Consider the following 11479-nt stretch of genomic DNA (forward strand, 5'->3'; position numbering starts at 1 on the left):
CACCGGGTCTTAGTTGTGGCATGTGGGATCTAGTTCCCTGACCAATCTAGTTCCCCTGCACTGGGGGCGTGGAGCCTTAACCACTGGACCACCAGGGAAGTCTCTATGTCTCGTGTTTATTATCCACCACCCTCCACTCGAATTGAAACCCCTTGAGGATAGGAGCTTTGTTTATTCACTCCTGTAGCTCAGATATCTAGAAAGTATCTGGCCCATAGTAGGTACACAATACATATTATTGAAGGAATGGATAAATGAACAAATGAATGACTTGCTTTACAATATCCGACTTATGGAAATTTGAGAATATCTAATTTTGGAATATCTCAGTGTTGACTTTTTAATAGGTTTTCATTTTCTTCTTCCTCCCTATTGTTTCCTGTTTGAGTTCAAATCCCATCCTCGGCCCTCTAGAATTCTCTCCACCCACAGGCATACAGCCACCATGCTCCAACCTTCTGTATTTTTTGTTTTTTTTTTTTAGAAACTGTTTATTTTCTGTCAACCTGCTTCCATTTTAAGAGTCTGTGGAAGAGCAGCTTAAGACCACTCAGTGGTTGTTCCTACCCACTCAGTGGCCTGAAGAGTGGGAGCTGCAGACCAGTCTTCGGTAGCAGGCTGAGCACTCCGGTCAGTGGGGAGCTGCAGAACAGGCACAGAGGGCACCTGCTCTTCCTTTTCAATCTCTTCAGGATCTCTGTTGAAGTAGCAATCAGGCATGACCTCCCACGGGTGTTCACGGGAGACGGTGCCACGCATGCGCAGAACTTCCCGGGCAAGCATCCACCACATCAGACCCACTGAGTGAGCTCCCTTTTTAGGATCGTACAGCAGGATACATCAAGTTAGTCTGAAAACAGAAAGGCCAAATAATTCCTGAGAGGCCCAAGATTAAGAAATCATGGAGAAAAGCAGAAGAAAACACAGGCCATCTTTAAAAGGTTTTCATCTCTCCTTAAAGCTTTCGTACATTAAATCATACATTTGTAGCAAGTATTACCATCAAACTCCACTCAGTGGGCCAGAGACCCTTGTGGTGTTAGCGAAAAACTTGCCCTTCGCGTAGAACACTACCTATACTTGCGAGTTCATCGGCCAGTGGCTGTATTTTTACTAAACCTGAATTTCATGGAATAGTACCAACACCTGGGCCTTTCTGGGGGCATGACAGCTCTGTAGGTTTCATATAAACAGAGACCAGGGTTTCTAAACCTCTGCACAGTTGGGTCCAGATCCTTCTTTGCAGTGGGGGCCGTCCTAAGCATTAGAGGAAGTTCACAAGCATCCTTGGCCTCCACGCACTAGATGGCAGTAGCCCCCTCTGACCCCGTTCACGACAATTAAAAATGTCTCCAGCTTTGTGAAACTCTCCAAGGAGAAAAGGCACCCCAGGTCGAGAATCACTGGGTTCGATGTTCCTCTCAGATTACCAAACCCACAATCCAATAAACTTCCCAGATAGTGCTCTTTGGGTTCATTGTTAAACTAGCACCATTTTCTTTCTGTCCATGTGAGACAAAATCCAAGTGCACGCTAGAGCCAAAAAGGCCCCAGCCATGCCCAGAGGTGAGTACAACACCACTTCCACAACTTTCGCACCAAAATGGCATTAATCAGGAGGAAACATCAGACAAAGCCAAACTGAGGGGCATTCTACAAAGTACTCAACCTGCACTGTTCAAAAGAATCAGGGTCATGTACAGCATGGTGACTAAAGTTAACAATACTGTATTATATATTTGAAAATAAGATCTAAGGGAGTATGTATACAGTCATATGTATACATATGACTGATCACTTTACTGTACAGCAAGAAACTAGCACAACATTGTAAAGCAACCATACTCCAATAAAAATTAATTTTTTTAAAAAAAGAGCTTATGTCCCTGGTAATGGTCTGTCCTATTGCTAACCTGGGACCACTATCAGTGTTAACATATATTAAAATATTCTATTGAAATTCTTGATTTTATTTGTCATTTATTTGATTTATTTGTCATTTAACAACTGAGGGATTTACTACTCGCAAGGCACTGTGATGGGGTATGGGGAATGATTATAATATTTGGTGAGCACACACTGTATGCCAGACACTAGACAAAGCCTTTTCTGTGGGTTATTTTGTTCAATCCTTACAACCGTCTTGTGGGGTAGGAGCTGTCCCACCTCTCCTCACTACATATTACAAATAGAGAAAATGAGATGTGAAGAAGTTAAAGCTGATTTTTTTTTCAATTTTAAGGAAAAAAAATCTTAGGGAGCAGATCTTAAAAGTTCTCTTCACAAGAAAAAGATTTTTGAATTATGTGCAATGATGAATGTTAACTAAACTTACTATGGTAATCATTTCACAATACATGCATATGTCAACAAACAAGGACCTACAGTCTAGCACAGGGCACTGTACTCAATATTTTGTAACAACCTGTAAGGGAAAAGAATCTGAAAAATATTATATATATATGTGTGTATACATAAATATGTATATATGTATAACTGAATCACTATGCTGTACACCTGAAACTAACATGACATTGTAAATCAACTATACTTCAAAAAAATAAAATATATATATATACATATATCAAATCATCATGTTGTACACCTGAAACTTATACAATGTTATATGTCAATGAAACTGTGAAAAATAATATGTGTGTAAATGTATATACATATAAAGACAGACAGAGACATAGGGAGATGAAAATAACATGGAAAATGTTAATAATTGGAGAGTCTAGGTGAAGGGTTTGTGGATGTTCATTGTACTGTTCTTGTAATTTTTCTATAGGTTTGAACATTTACAAAATAAAATGTTAGAAGAACAAGTTACCTAGTCTGTTGCCAAAATTTTAATTAATTCAAGTATGGAATCTGGGTATCAAAATGCCCCCCACGTTAGAGTTTAATAAAGGAAATAGAGGAAGAATATTGGAGATTTTCAGAAAATATTTGGTTATCAATACACATTCACCATGGATGATCTACATTGTCCATCTCTACCCAAAAGCAACATTGTGTTGTCCAGATTAAAGAGCCATTTTTCTCCTCTGAAAGTAGGAATGCTTTCAAGATTTGCATAAACCATTTCAGGGCCAGGGAACCTTAGGATAGATGCGAATCTTGGAATGTGGGTTGTTAGAATATTTTGAAGCTGGTGAGGAAAAAAAGACAAAATATCTGCAAGACAAAATAGGCATCTGCAACACCCGGTCAACACAAAGATAAGTAGAAACGTCTCTGCCCTTGTGGGAACAGATTGAGTGGAGGGAGTTGATGGGTGTGAAGGCAATGCTGTCAAAATCCCGAAATAAAGATGTTCAAAACGCCCTTTCACAGCATGTCAGACAAATGCCGCGTGGGGACCTCGACATCCCACAGTGATTGAATGTCAAGCAGAGATTTTGAGAAAATGAGAGAGGGCGGAAGCTATGCATGAAAACATACCCTTTTCCTCTCTTTCCAAATCTGGGTCAAAGTGCCCAGCTGTGGAACCAGGACAGTTTCTCAGCTGTCTGGGAAGCAACACCACCTTATCCAAGTCTATCAGGGTGTCAGAATAGCTGGGCTTCCTATTATTAATTGATTTGTTTGATATACATTCATGGAGTGCTTACGTTCTAGGTGCTATGCTAAGCTTTGGAAAACACAGAGGATTCTGCCAGTTCCTGCCCTTGGAAGCTTGTAGTACAGTGAGGAGTACAAGAGAAGTAGTAACAAGAGTAAATAGTAACAAAGAGAAGTAGTAACAAGTGTGGTAGATTGAATTACTGGTCCCATTTCTTTACCCCTCCCCAGAGCATACCCTGCACCATGGGACATTACTGTCATTCTCACTAGAGGTAGAATCCCTGCCCCTTGTGTTTTAAAGTAGTGTATTTTAGGGGGAATTCCCTGGTGGTTCAGTGGTTAGGACCCTGCGCTTTCACTGCCATGGTCCCAGGTTTGATCCCTGGTCGGGGAACTAAGATCCCGCAAGCTGCCCAGCGAGGCAAAATAAATAAAATAAAATAATAAAATAAAAATGTATTTTAGAAAGCTTGACTTATAGTAAGACCAATAGATCAGGAGATGATTTCCATTGAAAATATAGTTTATTACTCAAAGTTTCCAGAAGGAGGGGTTCATGCCAAGCCATGTGAGGCCACACATGGATGCACCAGGGTCAGCCAGAGGAAGAGGGAGGGGGGAAGTGTGGGTAGGAGACTTTATTGTGTTTCCCTTAGGAGGAACCAGGTGAGGCTGGGTAAAAAGACTTGGGATTGGCTAGTTTGAGTACTTTCAGCAGTCTCTGGGCATAGGTGCTGCCCCAAGTTGTCCAATACCTGGGCTTGAGTTGATTAGGTCAGGTGGATAGTGGCCCTGAGTGCAGGAGCCCAATAAAAGAGGTGGTTGGAGTGTGAACTCAGGATTGCTTGGTTTGCACATGAAAGGTACATTCATAGGCAAGTTGTTTATTATCTCTAGGAAATGACTAACCCTAGGAGGGGCAGTATCTGCAGGGTCAGCAAGACCCCAGATGTCAAAGCATCAGAATACAGAAAAAAAAAAAAGAAGACATAGTTAATACAGGTTGATACTGGGTCATATGATCTGCTTTGGTCAATGGAATGTAGTGGAAGAATCACTATGTCATTTACAAGCCTAGACCTCAAAAGACCTCATGTGCTTCAACTTGCCCTCTTGTCTCTGTCATTACCAGGCAGAGAGCGTCCCCCTGGGAACAACTACTTCTTTGGCTGAGGCCCCAGAATAAACACATACAGAGTAGAAGTGGACCTGGATGCAATCTACAGAGAAGCTCATGCATGAATCAAGGCAGGCCAGCTGATCTTCACATGCATCAGCCAAGTCCCAGTCAACCCTCAGATGTGTAGGCAAGATTAAAAGATAGTTACTTTTGGAACATTCACCAAAGTAGCCCATATGCTAGGCTGGAAAGCAAGTCTCAATAAATTTTGAAAGACTGAAATCATACAGAGTATGACCACAGCAGAATTAAACTGGAAATCAACAACAGAAAGATAACTAGAAAAGTCCCAATTGTTTGGAAATTTAACCACATAGCTCTAAATAACCTATAGATCAAAGGAAAAAATCACAGTGGAAATTAGAAAATATTTTTAACTGTATGATAATGAAAATGTAACATGTAAAAAGTTGTGGGATGCTGCTAAAGCAGTGATTAGAGAGAAATTAGCTTTGAATGCGTCTATATTTCAAAAGAAGAAAGTTTAAAACATTGTCATTTCAAGATACTGAGTATTGGGGGGTTCTTTTCTTATGCAGCAATAGCTGACTACTACAATAACTGGCATCTACAGTGTATTCTAAATACCTTATAGGGGCTTCCCTGGTGGTCCAGTGGCTAAGACTCTTCGTTCCCAATGCAGGGGGCCTGGGTTTGATCCCTGGTCAGAGAACTAGATCCCACATATTGCAACTAAGAGTTCACATGCCTCAACTAAAGATCCCACATGCTGCAACTAAAAGATCCCGCATGCTACAACTAAAGGTCCTGCATGCCACAACTAAAAGATGCTGCATGCCGCAACTAAAGATTCCTCATGCTGCAATGAAGATCCCATGTGCCACAACTAAGACCCAGCCCAGCCAAATAAATTAATTAAATAAATAAATACGTTATAAATAATATATATTCATATATTTATATTATATCTAAACATATTTATGTAAATTTATTAAAACCTTACAAGTGTAATAAGAGGAAGATACTATTATTTTCTCCTTTTTTAGATGAATGTAAACAGAGTCACAGAGTTTATGTAAATAGCTAATGAGAAACAAAAGCAGGATTCAAATTCAGGCAGACTGACTCTGGAGTCTAGGTTCTTAGCCACTTTGCTATACTGCCCTTAGAGGAGAAAGCTAATTATTACAACATTGTGATAAGTACTATTAATTCACAGAGGTGGGAGGGGCCTAACTCAGCAGATAAGAAAAAAACTTCTGGAAAGAAGTGATGCTTGAACTGAGCATTGAGTACAAAAGGAATTACATAGATGACTAAGAGATAGTCAAGACTGATGAAAAAGTTGTATAAAGGCCCACAGCCATGAAGAGCACAGCACCGATTTCGGTGTGGCTGGACCATAGGGTAGGCATGAGTGGCAGCAGGAAATGAAGTTGAAGAGCTAATCCAGACCCAATCAAGAAAGGTCTTGCGGGCTTCCCTGTTGGCGCAGTGGTTGAGAGTCCGCCTGCCGATGCAGGGGACACGGGTTCGTGCCCCGGTCTGGGAGGATCCCACATGCCGCGGAGCGGCTGGGCCCGTGAGCCATGGCCGTTGAGCCTGCGCGTCTGGAGCCTGTGCTCCTCAACGGGAGAGGCCACAACAGTGAGAGGCCTGCGTAACGCAAAAAAAAAAAAGAATCTGACTGCCAATGCAGGGGACACGGGTTCAATCCCTGGTCTGGGAAGATCCCACATGCCGTGGAGCAACTAAGCCTGTGTGCCACAACTACTGAAGCCCACGTGCCCTAGAGCCCACATGCCACAACTACTGAGCCCGCATGCTGCAACTACTGAAGCCCTCATGCTTAGAGCCCATGCTCTGCAACAAGAGAAGCCACCACAATGAGAAGCCCACGCACAGCAAAGAAGAGTAGCCCCTGATTGCTGCAACTAGAGAGAAAGCCCGCGCACAGCAATGAAGACCCAACACAGCCGAAAAAACAAAAAGCAAAAAACAAAAACAAACAAACAAACAAAAACAGAAGTAAACACAGACATAGAAAACGAACTAATGGTTACCAAAGTGGAAAGGTCAGGGGAGGGGATAAATTGGGAATTTGGGATTAACAGATACACACTACTATATATGAAATAGAGGGACTTCCCTGGTGGCACAGTGGTTAAGAATCCATCTGCCAGTTCAGGGGACACAGGTTTGAGCCCTGGTCCGGGAAGATCCCACAAGCCACAGAGCAACTAAGCCCATGAGCTGCAACTACTGAGCCCACGTGCCACTACTACTGAAGCCCACGTGCCTAGAGCCCGTGCTCCACAACAAGAGAAGCCACCACAATGAGAAGCCCGCGCACCGCAACGAAGAGTAACCCCCACTCGCCGCAACTAGAGAAAGCCCACTCACAGCAACAAAGACCCAACGCAGCCATAAATATATAAATAAATAAATAAATAAATAAATTTATTTATTTATTTTAGAAAAATAAAATAAAACAAAATAGATGAAAAACAAGGACCTACTGTATAGCACAGGGAACTACATTCAATATCTTGTAATAACTTATAATGGAAAAGAATCTGAAAAAGAATATATATATCTCCAAATTACATTGCTATACACCTGAAACATTGTAGATCAACTACACAAGAAGGAAAGAAAGAAAGAAAGAAAGAAAGGAAGGAAGGAAGGAAGGAAGAAAGGAAGGAAGGAAGGAAGGAAGGAAGGAAGGAAGGAAGCAAGGAAGGAAGGAAGGAAGGAAGGAAGGAAGGAAGGAAGGAAGGAAGGAAGGAAGGAAGGAAGGAAGGAAGGAAGGAAGGAAGGAAGGAAGGAAGGAAGGAAGGAAGGAAGGAAGGAAGGAAGGAAGGAAGGAAGGAAGGAAGGAAGGAAGGAAGGAAGGAAGGAAGGAAGGAAGGAAGGAAGGAAGGAAGGAAGGAAGGAAGGAAGGAAGGAAGGGAGGGAGGGAGGAAGGAAGGAAGGAAGGAAGGAAGCAAGGAAGAGAGAAAGTCTTGCTGAGGCATTTAAATTGAAGTTTTATCCCCAAATCTTCAGAGATTCAAGCCTGGTTAAGTAGGGAGTTGATGTGATCAGATTTGCACCTCAGAAAGATGAATCTATAGTATTGGGGATTGGAGAGGAGACAGGAAGTTTAAAAAAATTCAGTTGAGAGGCCACTGAAGCATTGACAAAAACTCTTTCCTTAAACAAATGTTGGATAGGCTCTTCTGAGCCCTCTTTTCAACAAGGCCTCATCCTTGGGCCCTGTCCTCAGCCTGCCTAAAACTGTCTAAGCAAAGAATCCCGCTAAGTCATCCCCTAAGGTGATATCTGATCACTGTGGCCCACGTTCAGCAAGAATCCTGTTGAGTCAGTTTGGCAAGAATCGCCCTAACTTTGAGGTCTCCACTGACCCTCTCACTCTGCTTGTTGGCTATGTGTCTTTGCCGTATTTGGACTGGAGCCCAGTTCCATACTGAAGTCTCTTTTTCCCTGTTGCCATAGTACTAAATAAAATCTATCTTTACTGCTTTTAACTAGTGCCTGGCTCTACCTCTCTTTGACAGTACCCATATGAGTTACAAAAATCTGAACTAAGGCATTAGCAGTGAAGGTCCATTCACTCATCAGGCATTCATTTAGCACCCACTGTGTGCCAGATTTTGCGCTAGGCCTTGAGGATAGAGCAGTGAGCAAAAGAGGCAAAATTCCCTGCCCTCATGGAGCTGATATTCTAAAGAATCAAATGTGAGAGTCAGATACAGGGTATAATCCAAAGTGATGAGTGACTGGTTCATTGTGAGAAATGAAAAGAGAGAGGAGAGTTCAGGAGGACATTCCCATCTTCAGTGGTCTGACGGGCAGGTGGAGAAGGGAGCCCTGGAGTGAGAAGGTTTGGTTGGTGGAATACCAGAATCATCTCTGGGCATGATGAAAGCCAAAGTCATATGTGCAATCTTACAAAAAAAAATGCGTTCATAGAAACAGAGAACAGATTGGTGGTTACCAGAGGTGGCAGGGGTGGACAAAATGGACGAAGGGGTCAAAAGGTACAAACTTCCAGTCATAAAATAAATAAGACACGGGGATATACCATACAGCATGGTGACTATAGTTAATAACACTGTATTGTATGTTTAAAAGTTGCTAAGAGAGTACATCTTAAAAGTTCTCACCACACGGAAAAAAAGTTCTGTAACTATGTAATGGTGGTGAACGATAACTAGACTTATTGTGGCAATCATTTCACAATATATACAAATATCAAATCAGTATGTTGTATACCTGAAACTAATGTTATATGTCAATTGTATCTTAATTTTTTTTAATTTAAACATTACAGTGGAGATATCTCATCTTCAGCAGGAAATATGATTCTGGAACTTGGGGGAGAGTTCTGGGGCTGCAGAAGAGAAAGCATGTTGTTTCTATCTAAGGCATTTGTGTGGGTGGGAAGGGTCAGTGATAGAAGAGAGAAAAAGAGGAATAAGGACAGAAATCCAAGGGGGAGGGGGACCCATCTATGGATCAAAGGGTGTGATGACCATGAAGGAGATTGGAAAGGAATGTCTAGAAAAGGAGAAGGGGGTGTATTCATTTCCTACAGCTGCCATAAAAAGTACAGTAATCTAGGTGACTTAAAAAAAACAGAATTTATTGTCTCACAGTTATGGCATCCAAAGGTCTAAAATTAAGGTGTTGGCAGGGCCATGGTCCTCCTGAAAGCTCTGGGAAGAATCCTTCCATGCCTCTTCCTAGCTTCTGGTGGTTGCTGGCAATCTTTGGCGATCCTTAGCTTGTAGCAATATCACTCTCATTTCTTCCTTCTTCTTCCCATGGCCATCTTCCACTGTGTGTCTCTGTGCCTTCAATGGCCTTCTCATAAGGATACCAGTCACTGGGGCTGTGATGATTAATTTTATGTGTCAACTTGACTGGGCCACAGGATGCCCAGATAACTGGTTAAACCTTATTTCTGGATGTACCCGTGGGAGTGTACCTGGGGGAGGGGGGAGGGGGAGGAGAGGGGTGAGGAGGGGATGGGGAGGGGAGGGGAGGAGGGGGAGGAGGAGGAAAGTTCTTCCTAGATATATATAGACATAAATGTATGTAGCTATATAGAGAAAGAAATGGAGATGGAGGTAGATAGAGAAATAGATATATAGATAGCTACATAGATAGGTAACTAGATACACAGATAGATACATAGATAAATATTGGGTTGGCCAAAAATTTCCTTCAGTTTTTAAGTAAAAATAAGTCACCAAGAACTTTCTTGAACAATGTAGTCACCATTTTGTTCCACTACCTTCTGCAATTCTTCAGCCAACTTCAAAATTCCATCTTCCCAAAACTTTTTATCTTTTTGAGCAAAGAACTGTTCCAGGTACCTTTTATAGTCTTCCAGGGAATTGAAAGTTTTTCCATTAAGATAATTTTATAAAGACTGAAATAAATGGAAACAAATACCTGGATAGACACACAGATACATAGATAGATGACAGACAGAAGTTCTATTGGTCCTGTTTCACTGGAGAACCCTAATACGAAGCCTATCCTAATACAGGATGACCTCAACTTAACTAATTACATTGCAAAGACTTTATTTCCAAATAAGGTCACATTCTGAGGTTCAGGTGGACATGACTTTTGAGGAGACACTACTCAACCCTGTACAGATAGTAAATTGAAAGCCCAAGGCAGAAACTTTTTTGCCCCATGTCCCATGCCCTTAGCCCACCTCTGATTTCAACACAGAAGCGGCATAAGTTCTGTGCATCCACAATGCCTCCCACCTCAAGTACACTCCATGATAACTCCTTTTGCTGCCTCAGGGATTTTCTGAAGCTACAGAAGGCTCGTCTGCATGCCGGTGCAGCCCAGAAGTACAGGGGAGATCAAGCCCCCAGGAGGAAACCCTGAGCCTATGGAGAAAGGGAGTCAGTGGGTGAATGTCCCAAACTCCCTCCTACACAGGGCCCATATTGAGGTGTATTCTTCACCATGTGCCCGCAGTGATAACCAGCTCAACAATGCAGCCTTTATTGGGGTTTCCTTCTTACTTGTCTCCCTCTCCCAGCTTCTCTGCTACTACTTCCTGAAGCCACTTTCCACATAAACTATCAGAGAAACAAAACTAAGACACAATGGCAGAGAACACGTTTAAAGACAAAGAGTGGTCATAATGTCAAATGCTACAGACAGACCACAAATTACAGTCACAGTGAGACAAAAAAAAAGAAGAATTGGGATTTGGGGAAAAGAAAGCCATTTCAAATCACTAACTCATCCCAGGGCAAAAGGAGAAGTATTTGGTTCTATTCTGAAAATAGTTAATTAAAAGTTATAGAGAAAGTAAATAAATATGTTTCCCTCTATCTCTACCTGTCTTATTTCTCTTCTTCCAAATTGTGGGTAAAGGTATTGGAGATATTCAAAAGAGCAGAGTTGTTAAGAAGACATGAGAAAACTTGGGAAACCCTCCCAATACGAGTTCATACCTAGGGACCAACCCATAACACCTGTGCTCATTCTAAGAGAGGGAATAAAAATGCAATTTCTCATCTTAAAACTCCAGGTACATTATGCTAAGCAAAATAAGCCAGACACAAAAGAACAAATGTTGCATGATTCCACTTATATGAGGTCCCTAGAAGAGTCAAGTTCATAGAGACAGAAAATAAAATGGTGGCCGCCAGGGCTTCCCTGGTGGCGCAGTGGTTGAGAGTCCGCCTGCCGATGCAGGGGACACGGGTTCGTGCCCCGGTCCGGGAA

General features: G+C 42.0%; 1 non-coding gene across 1 annotated transcript; it reads right to left on the reverse strand.

Annotated features, from left to right (window-relative positions):
• Positions 1-982: 982 nt before the first annotated feature.
• On the reverse strand, positions 983-1131 carry LOC112067666 (small nucleolar RNA SNORA62/SNORA6 family). Its single transcript, XR_002893401.1, has one exon. It is a non-coding gene; the product is annotated as a small nucleolar RNA SNORA62/SNORA6 family (small nucleolar RNA).
• Positions 1132-11479: the final 10348 nt, after the last annotated feature.

The sequence above is a fragment of the Physeter macrocephalus genome, chromosome 2, assembly GCF_002837175.3.
Source record: "Physeter macrocephalus isolate SW-GA chromosome 2, ASM283717v5, whole genome shotgun sequence".
NCBI lineage: Eukaryota > Metazoa > Chordata > Mammalia > Artiodactyla > Physeteridae > Physeter > Physeter macrocephalus.